Raw genomic sequence first — 21,443 nt, 5'->3', positions numbered from 1 at the left:
CATGGAATGTAATTGTTGATAGAGGATAAGAAATTGCTTAAAGGTTGTGAAAAGATGCCCACTTGGGAATTCTGTTCATATTTATTCTCTCAAGTACTGTGGAGAGACAGAACATGGAGACACTGATGCTTGAGATGCCAGTTAGCAGCAGGCTATGGTAGCAATTGCAATCACCTACATGGAGGAAGTGGTGGTGTATTTGAGACACATACAACTGGATATGTCACTGTGGAGGTAGGAGGTAGGAGGGACTTCGTTCATCTAAATTTTAATGAAATTGCTATGTCCCAAACCACGTCACACATTAACTGAAAAGTTTAAATCCTGCCCACGGATTTTACCTGAGTCTCTGTTTAGCATGAGTAAAAAGGAGTCTTACCACTCCTTGCCCTATACTGCCTATTTGTTCATTATTTAACTTTCTGTTTCATGTAATTCTGCACAATCTCTATAATGTTAATATTTAATCCTGAACATAATCCAACACATGTCATGTCATTGAAAATAATACCATGACCCTGGTACACAGTATTTAGAACAATTATGACCTTCAGGTACACAAAACAGGAATTTAACATCATTATTCTATTTTTGTTGTTTAAATTATGTTAACATCGTGTGCATTTATTTTCTTGGAACACTCCATAGACTATTTTCATAGGAACACATAGTTAACTCCTGTCTTGTTATGTGGAAAATTCCCTAGTTATTGTCAGAGAAAGAAATAATTCACCAAGAAATCACAAAACTAACAGACTATGTTATCATTTGAGAGAGAAAATGTCACATCATTAGTTTGAATGGTGAGTAGTGGTGGGAAGTATAGTTATGAAAGTGTTCTATTTATCATAGTTCACTCCAATTCTGACTGCATATACCCATTCAAGTTTCCAATCACAGTTGGTCTTTGTTTGTTTTTCAGGAAAAAAAAATGTAGAGAAATAGTGAGGAATTGCATTGTTAGAGTCTGTATTAAAAGTCTCAAGAGAAGAAAATCGGATATTATCTGAAGAAAGCTCTGTGACTTTGGGGGATTCTTTGATGAATATACATTTAGAAAGAAGAAAAAAAAAGGAGAAGGCGCTCACACATAAATACAAATTTAAGAGTTGCATGAAACTGTAACAGTGCCAAGAAGGCTAATAAAAAATAATCTGAGCCTTGGAAAATATGCTAGGAACAATAAAAAGAACACTTTTACTAGGTTCAAAACAGGAAGAGGAACAAGGAAGAGAGAGTTCCATTCCTTGCAACAGATGGTATAATGTTAACAGAACAACTTAACTGCTGTTTTGCTTTTGTCCTGTTCATGCAGGGAGTTCGTCTCACTGAAACTGTTAAAGGAAGATAAGATGGTGTTTAAGACCCATGGAGCTGAGGAAGTAACGAGAGAGATCTCAATGCCAGAACCTCCACCTCAGAGACCTCCAGGCCAAATACCCGAGCACAGAAGGAAAGAATGGCTAGAACCCGGTTTGGCAATGGCTGAAAACCGTGAAGAATGAGATAGGTGACTAGGATCCAGGGAAATAATTCAGTTTTCAAAAAAAGGTAAAACATATGTGTGAGAACTTGATGTCAGCTACTTAGATTGTTTCAGAGTAGTCCTTGGAAAAGAGTAAAACACATGCTAGGTGCCAGTATGAATTTATTAATAGCAAACTATGGTATAGAGTATAACTTCCTTTTTCTCAATAAAATAGAGGAATGCAATTTTTTTTTTAACTATACATTACCTTCTGGGAAAGCATCTTTCACTCTGCATATTTATGAGATTCATCCTTGTTTTTCGCTTATCAGTAGCTCTTTCCTTTTTATTACTGAGTCATATTTCAGTATGAATACGCCACAGTTTATTGCTCTCTGTGTAGGCACTTGGACAATTTTCAGTTTTTCATTACAAAGAATAAAGCTTTCACGAATATTCTCATTACAAACTTTTTTTTGTGCGTTGTTTTCCAATTTTCTTGAGTAATTCCTAGGCAGGAAACTCCTTGGTTACAGTGAAAATATTTGGTATACATGATTTTATTATTAATATTATTTTTTTTTTTTGAGACGGAGTCTCGCTCTGGCGCCCAGGCTGGAGTGCAGTGGCCGGATCTCAGCTCACTGCAAGCTCCGCCTCCCGGGTTCACGCCATTCTCCTGCCTCAGCTTCCAGAGTAGCTGGGACTACAGGCGCCCGCCACCTCGCCACGCTAGTTTTTTGTATTTTTAGTAGAGATGGGGTTTCACCGTGTTAGCCAGGATGGTTTCGATTTCCTGACCTCGTGATCCGCCCGTCTCGGCCTCCCAAAGTGCTGGGATTACAGGCTTGGGCCACCGCACCCAGCCAGTATACATGATTTTATGTATCAAATGTAAAATCCCAGGCCCCTTCTTCAAAGTGAAGGAAAATATTCTATGTTACATTCCACCACACCATGCATTAGAGTTTCCCTGACCCCATGTTCTTGCTAGTGTTTGGTTTTTCCAATTTTTTAAAGTTTTAGCCATTCAGGTTGTGTAGTGTTAGTATTGATTGGAAAAATCCATATTAAAATTTCTTCAAACATCACCGACATATAGTCATAGAACAATCTGGTGGATGATAAATGACTGAATAATTGTTTCCTGGGAATTAAAATCAATGGATCACCTTTGAGTCTCTTAGTCCGTCAACCAACTGCATGACCATGCAAGTTAGCCAAGTTACGCGGATCTCATTTTCCTTTTTGGTGAAATAGCTTAATAATAGATCTATCTCGCAGGTTTGTACTAAAGATGAAATGAAAATACCTGTAAGAGAATTAAAAAGATGAGAGTCTTAAAAAGTTCAATTTGAGTCTCAGGGACCCCTTTAGTATTCACTGCCTTAAATTGGAGTGGTTTCTTCAACAGCAAACAGTTGGTAAGTATTTCTCTGGAGACATTTATTTTATGCTACCCCAGAATTCCAGAAGATCCTGTACTTAACTTTATATGAATCGGCATTTTTATTATTGTCTGAATGAAAATAGAAGTAACCTTAATGAAATCTCTAAATCTGATAGGAGAGTTAATGTTTGGTGTCAGAATTTAGTTGTAAAATATTTGAACAGATTAAAATACACCATAATCTAATAGAAATAAATAATTATTTTTTAAAGCAAGCAAACAAACAAAAATTCACTGGACTTACATGGTCTTACTACACCTAACAAATAATTGCAAAGAAAAAATTTGGTTGAGTATAGCATTACAACCCTAACTACAGAAAAAAGTATTATCTATAACTGTGTTTATAGCATTATATTATTCATATTTTAACGTAGTATTGTGTTTACTTTTGTTAATCATGTTTTAAGGAGGATCTTTTTTTCCAAAAACTTTAAAGTATTTTATTTATTTTATTTATTTTTTTTTGTATTTTTTTAAAATTATACTTTAAGTTCTAGGGTACATGTGTACAACATGCAGGTTTGTTACATATGTATACATGTGCCATGTTGATGTGTTGCACCTGTTAACTCGTCATTTACATTAGGTATATCTCCTAATGCTATACCTCCCCCCTCCCACAACCCCACGACAGGCTCCGGTGTGTGATGTTCCCCACCCTGTGTCCAAGTGATCTCATTGTTCAATTCCCACCTATGAGTGAGAACATGTGGTGTTTGGTTTTCCGTCCTTGCGACAGTTTACTCAGAATGATGGTTTCCAGCTTCATCCATGTCCCTACAAAGGACAAGAATTCATCCTTTTTTATGACTGCATAGTATTCCATGGTGCATATGTACCACATTTTCTTAATCCAGTCTATCATTGATGGACATTTGGGTTGATTCCAAGTCTTTGCTATTGTGAATAGTGCCGCAATAAACATACGCATGCATGTGTCTTTATAGCAGCATGATTTATAATCCTTTGTGTATATACCCAGTAAAGGAGGATCTTGAAACAAAATGTATATTCAAAAGAGAATAAATAAGATGCAGGTATCTTTAAGTTGAGAAACAGTTGATGATATTTAGTAGAAGATGGTGACATTGATGTGTTATCTTTTAGGCCAAAAGATAAAAGCAAGCAAGAAAGCAAACAAATAACAGTAATAACAAAATTTAAGAACCCCTTGCATGGAAGAGATGCTTATTTCCTCTGGACTGAAAGGTATGACTTATCTAAAGTATGTACGTTTGGGGGAAGGTGATTTTAGCTACATGTAGCAGAAATTGAACTTCCTTTTGCTTCTCTCCTAGAATCCCATTTCTTCTGATTTTAGGGCACTTGCCAAATTCTGTTGTAATGTGGACTTTACTATCTGTCAACCTGAGTGTGAGCTACTTGAGACCATAGTGTTGAACCTTGAACAACTCAGGAGTCAGGGGCACTGACACCCCACACAGTTGAAAATTTGTGTATAACTTTTGACTCCCCCCAGGCTTAACTAATTGACTACTGTTGACTGGAAGTCTGATCAATAATATAAACCATCAATTAACATATATTTACTTAGTGTATTGTGTGTAGTATAACTGTATTCTCACAGTGAAGTAGGCTAGAGAAAAGAAGTGTTGTTAAGAAAATCATAAGAAAGAGGAAATATATTTACTATTCATTAAGTGGAAAAGGATTATCACAAAATCTCTTTATTCTTATCCTCTTCACATTGAGTAGGCTGAGGAGGAGGAGAAAGAGGAGGGGTTGGTCTTGCTGTCTCAGGGGAAGAAGAGGTAGAAGAAGAGGCAGGAGAGATAGGCACACTAGGTGTAACTTTTATTGAACAAAATCTGACCATAAGTGTATCCACACAGTTCAAACTCATGTTGAAGAGTCAACTATATTTTGTTGTCTTGTTAATCCTTCACAATTATCACAGAGCCAGGTACACATACTTGAGAGATGTGTGTTAAATTGAGTATAATAGATTATTTAATAAATAAAGGCATCCAAGAACATGACTAGACGCATTTGCAAGGAGACTGCCCCGAGATCCTGCAATCATCACACAACTATGAAGGCAAATAATATAGATAATTTAGAAGTAATTTATTTCTGTTTTAGTCGGGAGTTCTGGAAGATCTCTAAAGCCAAGTCTTTATTTCAATTCCATGAAGAATCATGAATCAGCTGCAATAAATTTGTTTCATTATGAATTCTTCATATGTGGATAAATTTTTATGGATTCATTAGAATTAAAAAAAAATGCACACGCACCAAAAACAAAAAGCAAAACAACTAAGAATATCCATAGTACCTCTTGAAGTAAGGCCAGAATCTATGACTAATTTGGCACATGAAGTATTTAATATCCTGGAAGTGATATTAGATTTTGCTGGGCTGTGAATCACTCATTTTGTTTTTCTAGAATGTCAGTTTCTGCTATTTTTCTGAAAACCATATGTCATAATGAAAAGAATCATACTTCAAGTTTAAGGTGTTTTCAGTACTGAATATGATTCATTATTTTTAACTTTTTGTGATTTAAAACCATAATATTCATCTCCATTACTTAAAAACATTTTGTTTGAGTGTGAATAGAGATATTCAATGAGGCTCACCAAGATCCTGTTTAATACTGGCAGAAGTTTTCAGTGTGACATTTTGCAGATAAGAGCTTGTGATTCAAGAGACAAAAGGAATCTTTAGCTTTTTCACTTTAATTCTGGCTGGCATATTCTAACCCCTTTTATTTTCTAATGTCAGTTTTCTGAAATGTATAAATGGATTCTCTATATATTGAAAATTATGCATTAGTTTTCATTGGTATAATTTCAGATTACATGCATGTTACTTCTATTATTTTATTTAAGTGTTCTTTTCTGTTTTTTTTTGTCACGGTTTGTGTTTTTCTCTTAGAGGTTTGGGTCACTGTTTTAAATATTTACATTTTCAACAAAGATATCTTATGAATAAATTATTCAAGTAATTGATAACATCAACACCAATTGTTCCCACATAGTAAAACAAAAAACCTCAAATGAAAATCATTTCAAAAATACAATATGACTTACTTACAAAAGCAAAGGAATTTATTATGGAATCTAAAGATATTGAGATTTTTTAAACAAAGACAATTGGAAGTCCTAGCCAGAGCAATCAGGCCAGAGAAAGAAAGAAAAGGCATTCAAATAGGAAATGAAGGATGAAACTATCTCTCGTCACTAATGATAGGATTCTATACCTAGAAAAGCCTAAAGACTCCACCCAAAGACTCCTAAAGCTGATGAATGACTTTGGTAAAGTTTCAGGATACAAAATCAGTGTACAAAAATCAATAGCATTTCTCTATACCAATAATGTTCAAGCCAAGAGCCAATTCAAGAATGCAGTCTCATTCACAATAGTCACACACATGAAAATAAACCTAGGAATACAGCTAATCAAGGAAGTGAAAGATTTCTACAGGAAGAATTATGAAACACTGTTGAAAGAAATCAGAGACAAAACAAATGAAAAAACATTCCATGCTTATGGACTGGAAGAATTACTGTTGTTAAAATGGCCTTACTGCCCAAAGTAATCTGCAGATTCAATGCTATTCCTATCAAAGTACCAATAACATTTTTCACAGAATTAGAAAAAACAATCATTCTAAAATTCATATGGAACCAAAAAAGAGCTCAAATAGCCAAAGGAGTCCTAAGCAAAAAGAACAAAGCTGGAGGCACAACATTACGTGAATACAAACTATACCTTAAGGTTACAGTAGTCAAAACAGTATGATACTGATAAAACAATGGAACAGAATAGAGAATGCAGAAATAAAGCCGCACCTCTACAGCTATCTAATCTTCAACAAAGTTGGCAAAAATATGCGATGGAGAAAGGAACTTCTATTCAATAAAATGGTGCTGGGATAGCTGGTTAGCCATGTGCAGCAAAATGAAACTGCACCCATGCCCTTCACCATATGCAAAAATTAATTCAAGGTGGAATAAATAATTAAACATAAAATTTCAAACCATAAGAATCCTAGAAGAAAACCTAGGAAACACCATTTTGGATACCAACCTTGGGAAAGAACGTATGACTAAATCCTCAAAAGCAATTGCAACAAAAACAAAAATTGACCAATGACACCTAATTAAACAAAAGCACTTCTGCACAGTGAAAGAAGTTATCAAGAGAATAAGCGAGCAACCTACAGATTTGGAGAAAATATTTGCAAAACTATGCACCTAACAAATGTCTAATATCTAGACTCTATAAGGAACTTAAACAATTGAACAACCAAAACACAAATATCCTCATTAGAAATGGGCAAAGGATATAAATAGATACTTCTCAAAAGAAGACATTCATGTGGCCAACAACTATATGAAGAAATGGTCAACATCGCTAATCATCAGATAAATTCATATTTAAAAAAATGAGATAGTATCTCTCACCAATTACACCAATTAGAATGGCTATTATTAAAAAGCCAAAAAAGAACAAATGTTGGTGAGGCTGTGGAGAAAAGGGAACACTTATGTATTACTGGTGCGTATTTAAATTAGTTCAGCTACTGTGAAAAGCATGTTGGAGATTTCTCAAAGAAATTTAAACTACCATTCAACCTAGCAATGTCATTACTAGGTATAGATCCAAAAGAAAAGAAATTGTTCTACCAAACGACACATGCACACGTATGTTCATTGCAGCACTATTCAAAATAGTGTAGACATGGAATTAACCTAGGTTCCCATCAACAGTGGATTCAATAAATAAAATGTGGTACATAATACACCATGGGATACTATGCAGTCATAAAAGGGAATCAAATGCTGCTCATTGCAGCAACATGGGTGCAGCTGGAGCCCATTATCCTAAGCAAATTAATGCAGGAACAGAAAACCAAATACCACATGTTCTCACTTGTAAGTGGGAGCTAAACATTGGGTACTCATTACATAAAGATGGCAACAATAAACACTAGGAAGTACTAGAGGGGGTCAAAGGTTGAAAAACTAACTATTGGATATTATGCTCACTACCTGGGTGATGGGATCATTTGTCTCCCAAACCTCAGTCCCACACAACATACCCATGTAACAAATCTGCACATGTACCTCCAAATCTAAAATAAAAATCAAAATTGTAAAAAAAAAAAAAAAGACAATTCTTGTTTTGCTTTGAAAAGTAGATTTGTAAGTAATTTTAAAATCAGAAAAAAGAAACAGTAGATAGAAAAGAGCAACATTATTTTAAGTTCAAAAAATTAAAAATGCAAAAGAGATAAAACAAAGCAGTATCTCATACCAAAAGTAAAGATGATATCATTGAAATGTAATAAGACCATGCCTTACAAGTATTTCAGGAGCAAGAAGAATCTGGGGTCCAGACTGTCTAGCTAGCAGCAGATGGGAGACTTACACCCACTTCAACCTGGGCATAACTTTTTCCCTGCTGTGCATTTTGCAAAATATAAACCTTTATTTGCTACCTCAAACGCTTTGATAAGCATTTCAGGTTGTTTCTTTTTGGGGGCAATGTTAGGTGTGTTACTCAGGAGGATTTACGGTGGTCAGTTTCCCAGAATGTCTGGTCCTAAAGTTTAAAATGCGTAAAAAAAGTCACTGTAACTCACAGCTAGGGAGAACAGATATCCCAAGTTTGTCAGGAAATTGTGGTTTATACCTTGTATCCAAGCACAATTATTAATAACAACTGTATTTCACTTCCAACTGTGTCCCAACTGAATGAAAATCTATGGTCATCCCATTTACAGATTACCAGTTGGGTTTTAATTAAGCTATTACCAACCAATCTGTAGCTCAGAGCTCCACTCCTCAAAGAGTAGTGCTTAGACTAATCTAACACCCTGTGCATTCCATGATAGCCCATTAGAATCGCAGGCCTCACTCCAGATTTACTGAGTCAGAATCTGCATTTTAACAAGATTCCCAGGTGATTCACATGTATAATAAAATTTAAGAAACACTAACCTATAAAAACAGATCAACTTGACATTTGTTTTAGAACAGTTCGTTCTTTGAAAGAAGAGTATAAACACCTATACACAAAATATCAAGCAAAACAAAGAACAGTTGAATAAAGCAAAGGAAAAAAAAGTCAATCTTTTTTCCCATTCTCATTTGCAATTAGATTGCTTTGTTCATTTGCAATTAGATTGTTAATTAACATAGTATTTTAAAAACTTTTATCTTTATTTAGTTTTTAAAATTTTACATTTTTAAACATTGCACCTATCAAAATGTAACCAAAACTTATGTATGTAGTTTAAACAGACAACTATGAAACTAATATCTATTTTTGCCCTAGTCAAGGCAAGAAAGAGAATATGATTAGCATTTATGATGTACCCCAAGTTCCCTCCAAATGTTTCTATCTTTAATGTAACTGCTATCCAAAACTTGCAAAAATTATTTTCTCATTTTTCTTCATAATTTTAACAAATGTATATGGATTTCCAAATTATACAGTTTAATTTGCCCATTTTAAAACTTTATATGAATGGGATAACACTGCTCGTATGTAGGATTTTATTATTTGTTTTTGTTTATTCAACGTTATATTTGTGAGATTGACACAAGGTGCTACAGGTGATTATGATGTATTTATTTTATTGCAATATAATTTTCTATTATATGAAAATGTAAAAGCTAATGCATTTATTCTATTATTTATAGATTTGTGGGTCATTTTTCTGTTTTCGTTTAGTGACTAAAAACAATGCTGTTATAAGCATTCTATACATGTATGAAGGTGCAATATAGATCCAGGAATTAAATTGTTAGTTTATAGTATATGTATGTCCTTAGCTTTACTAAATAATGACAATCTATTCTTCAGAGTGTTTATAAAAATTTACACTCCCACTATTAGTGTTCTTGTATTTATTCCCATGCTTGCGAATTTTGCTAATAATTGGACTTTTAAATTTTTACCAACCTATCAGATGTGTTTTAAATTCTCATATCCATAAAAAATTAGGCATGTTGATGGTGTTTTCTTTGGAGGTTTGAGCATCTGAATATTCTTTCGTAAGCCAAATAGTCATGTTAGTTTAGTTATCTTGTCTTTTCACTTTCTTCAGGGTACGAGTGATGATCATAAATCTCTCCTTTTGATGTAGTTGAATTTATTATTATTTTTCTTTTATATTAGCATTTGTTCTATGTTGCTTAAGAAAACTTTCCCTATTTTGAAATCACAAATCTATTTTATTATATTTAATTTTTATAAATCTTTATAGTTTTGCCTTCTAGATTTCAGTCTTCAAGCCACAGGAATTTTTTTAATATAGAATCAGATATGGATCTTCAGTTTTCTTAATACCACTTGTTTGGTGTATGTTGCCCAACTTTTCATATTAAATATCAAAATATGAATCAATTTGTTTGGGGCCTGCTATTCCATTTCGTTAGATATTTGCCTATATTGTTGGTAATGCTAAACTTTATTTGTTACTATAAATATATAAAAAAACACTGTAATGATTTATGAACTGAACTGATTTGATGGAGTTGAAAAACTCACTGTAAGAATTTCATAATACAATCAGAAGTATCAACAGCAGAATAGACCAAGCTGAGGAAAGAATCTCAGAGCTCAAATACCAGCTCTTTGAATCAACTCAGTGAGACAAAAATAATGAAAAAAAGAATTTTAAAAAATGAACAAAACCTCTGAGAAATACTGGATTATGTAAAGAGACCAAACATATGATATATTGATATCCCTGAAAGAGGAGGAGAGAGGGCAAGCAACTTGGAAAACATACTTAAGAATATTGTCCAGGAAAACTTCTCCAACCTCACTACACAGGTCAACCTTTTTTTTTTTTTTTTTTTTTTTTTGAGACGGAGTCTCGCTCTGTCACCCAGGCTGGAGTGCAGTGGCCGGATCTCAGCTCACTGCAAGCTCCGCCTCCCGGGTTTACGCCATTCTCCGGCCTCAGCCTCCCGAGTAGCTGGGACTACAGGCGCCCGCCACCTCGCCCAGCTAGTTTTTTGTATTTCTTAATAGAGACGGGGTTTCACCGTGTTAGCCAGGATGGTCTCGATCTCCTGACCTCGTGATCCGCCCGTCTCGGCCTCCCAAAGTGCTGGGATTACAGGCTTGAGCCACCGCGCCCGGCCAGTTCAACCTTCAAATTCAAGACATTCAGAGAATCCCAGTGAGATAATACAAGATGACCATCCCCAAGACACATAATCATCACATTCTCCAAGGTCAATGTGAAAGAAAAAATATTAAAGAAAGACAGATAGAAATAAGGGTGGATCACCTACGTAGAGAACCCCATCAGGCTAATAGGAAACCTTTCAGCAGAAACCCTACAATCCAGGACGGAATTGGCAGTAGGGTGCTATATTCAGCATAGCAACACTGATGGATCTGGAGGCCATTATCCTATGTGAGTTAATGCAGAAACGGGAAACCAAATACTGCATATTCTCACTTAGAAATAAAAGCTAAAAACTGAATGCACATGGACACAAAGTAGAGAACAATAGATGCCAGAGTCTACTCGAGAGTGGAGTGTGGGAGGAGGGTGAGGATGGAAAAACTACTCATCAGGTCCTATGCTTATTACCTGGGTGAGGAAATAATCTGCACAGCAAACCCTCACAAAACATAATTTACCCATGTAACAAGCCTGCACATGTACCCCCTGCATCTAAAATAAAAGTTGGGGGAAAAAAAAGAGGATATAAGAGTTTCCAAAAATAAATTGAAAACCATTAATAGTTTTTCTAATCTTTGCATTTGTTTATGTTTGTAATTATTCTTCCAGCTGATTGGTGTATGGAGATTTCTTTGTGGGCAGATCTTTGACTACTGCTTTAATTTCTTTTGTGAATATAGGATTATTTGAGTATTCCATTGCTTGAGTCATTTTTAGTAAGTTCTATTTTTTTCTAGGCATTTTCTAATATTTTTCTTAAAATATTTTGGAATATAAAACTATTTATTATCTCATCGTAATATTACTTGTATTTATGTGCTCCCTTGTTATTCCTATTATAATTTGTTTGGCATTTTCTGCCCCCTCCTCATTAGTCAATAAAAGATTTGTCAGCTTTATTAATCTTCTCAGATGCCTAACTTTGAAGTTTTTCCTCCTCTTTTTTAGGTGGATACTTAGCTGCTTCTTTGTCAGCCTTTGTTATTTTATTTTCTGATACAGATTATATTAGTTTCTTAGAGTTCCACAATAAAGTGGGTGGCTTAAAACAAAAGCATACATGTATCCTCTCACAGTTCTGGAGGCTGGAGTCGAATGCTGAGTTCAAGGTGTCAGTAGGGTCATGGTCCCTCTGAAGGGTTTTTGGAAGAATTCTCCCTTGTCTCTTACATGTTCTGGTGGGTGTAGGCACTACTGGCACTCTTTGGCTTAAAAATGTGTCACTTGAATATCTTCCTGTATCTTCACAAGGCCTTCCCCCCACTGTGTGGGTCCATAAGTGTGTCCAAATTATCTATTCTTATAAGGACAGCAGTCATTGTATTAGGGCCCATCTCAATATAACATAATTTAACTACATCTGCAAGACCTAATTTCCCTCTTCCTAGAAGCAGGGTGTTTCTGTATTACAAAACATTTTCTAATTAATAAAGAAAAACATTAATCTCCCATGTTAAATCAGTCATTGTTCAAATCTTGGAACAGTTTCTTTTTGCATTTTCATTATATATTCATCTAATGTAATACATATAGCATAGGTATATTTATAATGTATATACATATTTTTATCTTGTTCTTTTTATAAATAATTCTTTCATTAACTATAGTAACAATTTTTTTGTTTATAGATTTAAAACAAAACCACTATTCTATTTTTAGAAATATCTAAAGTCTACGGCATGTATCAGAATAACCGTGTATCAAAAAATGTTGTGTCTCTATTGTTATATAATTGACAGTATGTCAATATTTCTCAAAAAGTGATTGAAATCTTTATTTGTAAAAGTTACATCAGGTAAAAGATAAAACTTATTTAAAGATGAAAAGGCAATTAAATTGTCAAATAATTGTATCTATAAGAAATTACTGTCTTTCAACTAGTAGGAAATTCAAGAGACTCATAATGATCAATAAACCATTTATCCAGTCCCCAATTATAGATTTTAAAAATGATTTTTCACATCTATTACAAACTTCCAAGACCATTAAATTCCTCCTCACATCTATTACAAATTTCCAAGTCCATTATATTCCTCTGAAGTACAATTTATTGGCTGTGTAACCTATGTAGTATGTTCACCAAAATGTTTTTACTTTCCTTTTGTATACACATTTAAATCATATATCTAATCTGGCTGCAGTCAAGGGAGGTTATTTGACTAGTACTTGTCAATAGAATGTGTGTGTAATTATTGTATGTTACATGTACACTTGTCCTCTGAAGACCCCTAAGTAACTTTTGGTACATTTTCTCTTTCATCAATACAGTTGGATGTAAAGGATTTCAGTATTTTCGGAACACATGATGATGGGATTCCAAATTCCTGTATTATCAGCTGGATATCTCGCCTAAAGAACTGTTCAAACTGCTCCAATCTGAAATGTGAGTCAGATATAAACCATTACTGAGATAAACTGCTGAAATTTCAATATTTTCAGTATGTAATAGCTGCCATAGTATAGACTGTGCTATCATGATCTATGCGGTAATTGCTACCTTGTGACACTACTATAGGAAAATAAAAAGAGTGAAATATGTAGCACTCGCTACAGATAATATATAGGATAAAATATATAGCTGAGTTACTTGGAGGCAGCAACAAAGAGATATAGCAGGAAAGATAGATGAATATCCAGGTTATATACTGGCAAAACATTGAATAGTTTTCATCTCCTGTAACTTGAAATGTAGATAATGTGCTTATTATATTTATAGCTCTAGGGGAATAATTTGGGAAAATGGTACCATAATAGTATGGATTGCTTACCATTGGCTGTGTTTGGCAATGTATTGCAAGAAAGAGAAAATTGATTTGGTAAAGAATCAGCTGGTTGAAATAAGAAATGAAAGGGAATGAAGAGAGCCCAGAAACCCAAGGTTTTGCAGATTTTGAAAAATAGATTATGTTTACCTCAAGTAAGTAAAAGATGGATTTTAAAATGGCCTTGAATGTCAAGGGCTAATAAAAATTCTCGGTTGAATAAAGTCACTCAGAACAAATATCAGATTTAAAGGGCAGCCCCTGTAGCAGTTGTTCCAGATCACCCTACAGTAGCCACCATTAAGTTTTAAGAGAGAGCTGTGTACTTAAGAGCTTAGAAATAAGATACACGAACTAGATTGATTATTTAATTGAATAATTGATGATCACCTTGCCTCATCCAGCAATAAATTCCCACCTGTCAGCATATAAAACTGGTCTTACTCTCCAATTTCTGGTTCCGACTCCTGCTAGTGTTAATTCATTACTTCAGCTGACATTTTACTGATTACAAAATTAGCTCATGACAGATCTTGGCAACTCTCATGACCACGGGTGGGTTGTGATTGAGACAACAAACCCCAAAGGCCACGTGTTGTAGGAGAAATCAGGTTTCACCTTGGTTCCTATTTCAACACTTTCTACCGCCAACTGGAACAAATTTAGTGAACTGAGGAGTCTTTATTGACCAATCCGGCAGAGCCAAACTTTCCATGTCTCAGTCTGACACTTGCTCAAGGCCCAGAGTCCACAGTGTTCCATCAGATCTATGATCCTGTTCTTAGCCTTGCCCCTGTTCGTTGCTGTTGTTTTACATAATTCATATCCATAATCATAATACAACTGTCTACATTCTTATACTGGTTCTTGCTAATTGTTTTTCATAATCATGTATCCCATTATATTTTATCAAAACTTACTTTGTAACAGGCATCTCAGAAAAAGACAGTAGTTTTGTCTTTTGTTTTTGTATAATTTAAAATAGATCAAGTCCTTGCTCTGGAGCACCAGGTACAATGGAGGATGAGAAGGACTGGCAAAACTTAATGCTGAAGAAGTACGTGAGAGTGTCCAGGCTGAATGATGAGAGACTCCCCTTCATGCCCACAATGCCCTCCCCAAATCACTTCTAGATATATGTCATATTCCCTCAGGCATGGTATTAGAGGATTCTTCCCTAGATAGTGACCAAAGGAAGAGAATAATGGGTAAATACTGACAGAAGTCATAGTTTTTCAGAGGCTCCTGGCTAATTATCCTGTGGTACAATCCACTAGGAACCCACACATGGTAATCTACACAGAAATTTTTAAGGTCTTACTCTTAAGAATAAATGGGTAGCCAAGAAATCAAAGATATATGAGGAAATATTCCAACATTGAAGATAAAGAACAAACAAATAACAACAAACCAAGAAGGAGGGCAAGGAAATAAAGCTAATGGAGGAAACAGAGGGAAAAATAAAACTATAATTTATGAAAAACTTAAAAGTCAAACTGACAACAACAAAGGAAGGAAGAAAGGAAGGAGAAAAAGAAAAGAGAAGAAAGGGAAAGAAAAGAAAAGAAAGAAAAGAGCTGAATAAGAAAAATGTGGTACATATACACCACAGAATACTATGCAGTCATAAAAAAGGAATGAGATCACGTCCTTTGCAGGGACATGGATGGAGCTGGAAGCCATTATCTTCAGCAAACTAACACAGGAACAGAAAACCAAACGTCACATGTTCTCATTTATAAGTGGGAACTGAATAATAAGGACACAGGGAGGGGAACATCACACACTGGGGCCTCTTGAGGGAGGGAGAGCATCAGGATAAATAGCTAAAGTATATGGGGCTTAATACCTAGGTGATGGATTGATAGGTGCAACCAACCACCATGGCACAAGTTTAGCTATGTAACAAACCTGCACATCTTGCACATGTATCCCAGAACTTAATATAAAATTAAATTAAAAAGAAAAGAAAAAAAGAGAGAGTTCAGGTACAGTGGCTCATTCCTATAATCTCAGTGCTTTGGAAGGCAAAGGCAGAAGAATTGCTTGAGGCCTGGAATTTGAGACCAGCCTGGGCAATATAGCAAGACCCCCATCTTTATAAAGAAAAGTTAAAAATTAGCCAGGCATGGTGGCAGGTGCTTGTAAGTCCTAACTGATTAGGAAGCTGAGTGGGGAGGATCACTTGAGTCTTGGAGTTCAGGGTTACAGTGAGCTATGGTCTCACCACTGCACACCAGCCTGGGTGACAGAGCAAGACCTTGTCTCAAAAAAAAAAAAAAAAAAAAAAAAAAAAGATTTAAAAGATACATCTGAAATTCTGACATTAAAAACCAACAAGCAAAATGGACAAAAGGGTTAAATGGTAATATAATCTAAGTCCTGGAAAGCAAATTCAAATGACAAAGAGATGAAAAGTAAGAGTTGTAAAAATCAAAGGTTCAATCTAAGATGTCCAACATCTGAAAAGAAAACAGCACTTATAGGCTAGAATAGGCAAAATGTACATGGTGACATCAGTTTTTAAAATCTTATGAATATCTTTCAAAAGGCAGAATATAGATTTCCAAACAGAAAAGCTTACACAGTTTCCAACATAGCAAATTAAAAAAAATCACCAAGCCATAAGTTATAAAATGTCAACATGTTCAAGATAAATGGCAAATCCTATAAATTTCAGAAGGGTCAAAGGAATTACTCCTATACAGAGGTATTTGAATGCCAGTGAACTTTTCAAGAACAGCATTGGACATTAGAAAATAGTAAGACTTTCAAGTTCTTGACGGAAGATGTAGAATTCTATATCCAGCCACACTATGAGACTTGTAGTAAAGTATTTTGGGATGCATATTCTTAAAAATATGCCCTCCATGCTCTCTTTCTCCAGCAGCTTCTGTATGACATTCACCACAAAAAAATAAGTGAAAAAGGAGAAAAATATATATGAAGAGACATATTTGTAAAACAGAATATCCAACACAAGAGTAAATTCCTTGAAAAATGGTGAGGGGCAAATGGTTCCAGGAAATCAGCTGTATAGGAGGCACTTAGACATTTGCAAAGGTTAGCACAAGATGATAAAAGGCTCCAGGAGGTACATCTCAAAGAAAATGAAAAGAATTTTGTAGATTATCTGATATATGGAGATCTTAGCAGTATTTTACAATTTTGCATAGGAATAGTTTTTGTTACAAATGCAGAAAATCCAGCAATAAGAAATAGAGCAATTAGAAACAGCAGAAAATAATAAAACTTTTGTAAAAGGAAGCATATGTGGACTATACGTTTGACTGTAAACTATGTACACTCAACTCTTTGTATTCGCAGGCTCTGTATCTGCAAATTCAACCAACTGTAGACCAAAATTACTTGAATAAAGAATAACAACACCAAAAAAATAAAAATAAAAAATACAGTACAACTGTTGACATAGTATTTACATTTTGTTAGGTATTATGAATAATCTAGAGCTGATTTAAAGTATACAGGAGGATATGCATAGATTATATGCAAATACTGTACCATTTTATATAAGTGACTTGAGCATCCACAGACTTAGGTATCCATTGGGGTTGTAGAACAAATTCCCCATGGATACTAAGGGAATATATATATATATATATACACACACACACACACACACACACACACATATATATACATATACATATACATGTATATATGCACACATAGAGTATCAAAATTGTGACATAATATTGGGAGAGAAGGGAAAGCTTTTTGTGGATGAGACTGAGTAGCATAAAGTGCTAAATTTCACACTTGGTCTTAGCCATAAGGCCAAGAAGCAATAAAGTCCTAAATTTTTATTTCAATGTTAGAACTGAGTAGATAATGTTTAAGATAGAAAATTGGGAAACAGGGATATAAGCATATTATTTACACTTAGGGAGGTAAATTCAGGGCAAAAAATGAAAACATAGAAAGATCTTTTTTGGGGGGAATCTGGAGTGGAGTTTAGAACAGTTAATATTCATTATAAAACATGTACGATTTGCTTTTTAACCAATATACATGATTAATTTGAAAACAAATAATAAGTAAATAAAATAAAGACAAAGTGAAAGAATTTTGTATTTTCCTGAGATTGCAAGAAGTTTCTGCTCAGTAAATTCTGGTGAGTTACTCAAGGTTATGTTGCAAGAGAAGTTGAAGAATGAGTGGGAGCTTGAGTTTTGGCCTTATCATCTTAAGGGGGATTTGAAATTACTGAATAATTTCAATGTAAACCATAATTAAATGTGCATTTTAAAAAGGTCTGTGTGTCATCCCATGGAAAATACTTTGTTCACTTTTTCCATCTAAGGCTGTAAGGACCTTGTTTTGATAGCTATTTGGACTGTTTACCTTCTAGTCCAGTCCTATTTGCTCTTGCCTCATTCTGACGCAGTTACCTCCCCAGATACCCACCCAGTCACACTAGAGCTGAAGCCTTGCTGCTAACTTGCACAAATACTGGGAAACCTTCAGTCTGCCTAAATCCAGGGACTCAGCAAACTTATTCTCTGAAGGGCCGGACAGTAAACATCTTTGTTGTGTGTGTGCGTATGTGTATGTGTGTGTACAGTTGACTCCTTAACAATGTGGGGGTTAGGGGTACTGATCTCCCAGGCAGTCAAAAATTCGTGTATAACTTTTGATTCCCCACTTAACTACTAATAGCTTACTGTTTACCAGGAAGCTTACTGATAACATAAACAGTAACAACTAACATGTATTTTGTTTATTTTATATATATATACACACACACATACATACATATATATATATGCACCATATTCTTATAATGAAATAAGCTAGAGAAAATAAAATGTTATTAAAAATCATAAGGAAGAAAAATATTTACTATTCACTAAGTGGAAGTGGATTATTACAAAGGTCTTCATCTTGTTGTCTTCATGTTGACAAGGCTGAAAAGGAGTGGGAAAGGAGGTGCTGGTTTCACTGTCTCAGGGGTGGCAGAGGCAGAACATATAAGTGGACCCATGCAGTTAAAACCTGAGTTGTTCAAAGGTCAATTGGTCAAGTGGGTGGGTGGATGGATGGATGGATGGATGGATGGATGGATGGATGGATGGATGGATGGATGGATGAATGGATGGATGGATGAATGGATGGATGGATGGATAGATAGATAGATAGATAGATAGATAGATAGATAGATGATAGATAGATACACAGACACAGGTACACACATATATAATTATTTTGGGTCCATAATCCTTTAAAAATCATTCAAAAATCATTCTTAGTTCATTGGCTGTACAGAAACAAGAAACATGAAAACAACATTCATTTAGCCCTTGGGTCGTAGGTTGAAAATCCCTGACCTAACTCATGCTTTATCATAGACTTTAAGCAAATTTAACATTTATTTCATTTGTACTATTTATAAATACATCATATATTGTAGTGTTTTCACATCACATTGCCTTTTTGAAATTTTCACAGTCTCCCTATTATTCATCTAGATAAAGCACAGACCCCTTATTGGTGGCTTCAAAGCACTTGGTTAACCAGTTTCACTTTCCCCACTGTTAATTTCTTAACTATGCCTTTTCCCAGACATTCAACAAAGCAGCTCAATATGCCATAAACCACCTACATGGAATCACTCAAACTATGTGTCACAGTGTAGATCCCTAGGCCCAGTTAAGCACATGAAAGAGAATTGCAGGCTCCATAAATGGTTATTTTTAAGAGGCTAAGTGATTCTAATATACTTTCTGTTCTGGAAGCACTGTATCCTGTCAATGCGCTTCCCTCACACCAGCTTCTGAAGGACAACAGCCTTCACTGCAGACTTCCCTGTAAGAGTGCTAACTCCTGGAGCAGCTTCAGTCTTGGTATTCTCCACAGGCCTCGCTAACATAATTCTGTCCCCATTAGTATGGAGCAAGTTACAAATATACAACGTTGCATCTCATCTCACCATCTGACTCTCTTTTGTATGTGTATGTTATTGTGTTTTTTTATGTAAAGAGAGTTCCAGGCCCATGTGCAGAAATAAGCCTCGTTGCAAATTATTCCATAATTACGGATGGCTTCTACCCAAATATAGAAGAAAACCTGCTTCGAAATAACAATATAAAAAGAAATCTGTCTAATTCTGGCAAAATGTTAGACTCGGTTGGCCAGAATCCTTATCCATCTAAACAATAAAAGATTCTGGGAAAAAATAATTGTATCATTTTCAATAATTATACAAGCTTCTAATAAAGAAAAGGAAACCTGTAGGGTCTAAAAATGAAAAGGAATATTGTGATTCACAGCAGTAGGAACAGGAGCTGATGATGGTCATGACAGGCCTGGAGGATCATCAGGCCACCGTGAGAAGGGGAACTGGAAGAGGAAATCATCACAAACCTGGAAATGCGAAGGCTGCAACCCCAGGGAGAGGAGACTAACAAATTCCACCTGTTTGTTCAGTGACATAGCAATAAATTTGCCTCCTTCCAGTCCTAGCCAAGAATTATGTTTTTCTAAGAAAAACATAACTCTTAATCTACAATCTAATTCTAAATTTGAGATCAGATTTACACTAACTGTACAATGTAGGAAAATCAAAACTGAGAAACACAACAGATAAATCCCTGATTTGGTTTGGATCTGTGTCTCCACCCACATCTCATGTTCAATTGTAATCCTCAATATTGGAGGTGGGGCCTGTTGGGAGATTGGATCATGGAAGTGGATCCTTCATGAATGGTTTAGCACCTTCCCTTTGGTGCTGTTCTCATGATACAGTTCTCACAAGATATAGTTGTTTAAACATGTGTAGCATCTATCCCCACTTCCTCCTGTTCCAGCCATGTAAGACGTGCCTGCTTCCCCTTTGCCTTCTGCCAAAATTTTAAGTTTCCTAAGACCTCCCCAGCCATGCTTCTTGTACAGCCTATGGAACCCTGAGGCAATTAAACCTCTTTTCTTTATAAATTATGCAGTTTTAGGTAGTTCTTAGCAGTGCAAGAATGGACTAATACAATCCCCTAAATATATAACAAAGCAATGAAAAAAAAAGAGATAAAAATCACTCAAAAGCTACAGAATTTCTTTGGAGTAGTTGGATAACCTTTGGAAAATTACCCAACATCCAACACAGAGAGATGAGGAGATGGGGGAAAACACAAATAATTAAAGGGAAATGTCCAACTTACCTATAAAAGAATTTTCAGAAAAGAAAATAATAGAACCATGAATCTTAAAATTTAAAAGCATTCCATGTTTCATGTTTTGAGCAGATCAAAAAATGCCATAATTAATTATATTAAAATAAAACTGTAAAACACTAAAGACAAATGAAGTAACCTTAAAAACCCCCAGAAAGGAATGAGATTATGTACAAAACAACAGTAATTAGACTGATGAAAATCTTCTTAATTGTAGCAGAAGAGGCAAGAAAAACATAAAGTAATATTTTCAATGTTGTGATAGAGAGTAACTAAACTATCATTGAATGGGAGTGAAATACAGAAAATTTTGATGAATGAATCAAAGATTAAAAAAGAAAGTATATGTTATTCTGTGAAGGAAGTTTCAAGTATATACTTCAGGAAGAAGAGAAGA

The 21,443-nt window shown here is 34.9% G+C and overlaps 1 long non-coding RNA gene across 1 annotated transcript in view; it reads left to right on the top strand.

Annotated features, from left to right (window-relative positions):
- Positions 1-1,026: 1,026 nt before the first annotated feature.
- LOC106994236 (uncharacterized) overlaps positions 1,027-21,443 on the top strand; it is a 31,139-nt gene continuing 10,722 nt past the window's right edge. The window contains exons 1-3 of the long non-coding RNA XR_003724115.2: positions 1,027-1,551; positions 4,029-4,130; positions 13,366-13,480. This is a non-coding gene — a long non-coding RNA (uncharacterized LOC106994236). The remainder of the gene's footprint in view (positions 1,552-4,028; positions 4,131-13,365; positions 13,481-21,443) is intronic.

The sequence above is a fragment of the Macaca mulatta genome, chromosome 17 (genome assembly GCF_049350105.2).
Source record: "Macaca mulatta isolate MMU2019108-1 chromosome 17, T2T-MMU8v2.0, whole genome shotgun sequence".
Taxonomy (NCBI): Eukaryota; Metazoa; Chordata; class Mammalia; order Primates; family Cercopithecidae; genus Macaca; species Macaca mulatta.
Note: the sequence above shows the minus strand (reverse complement) of the source record. Positions and strands in the feature narration are given on the sequence as shown.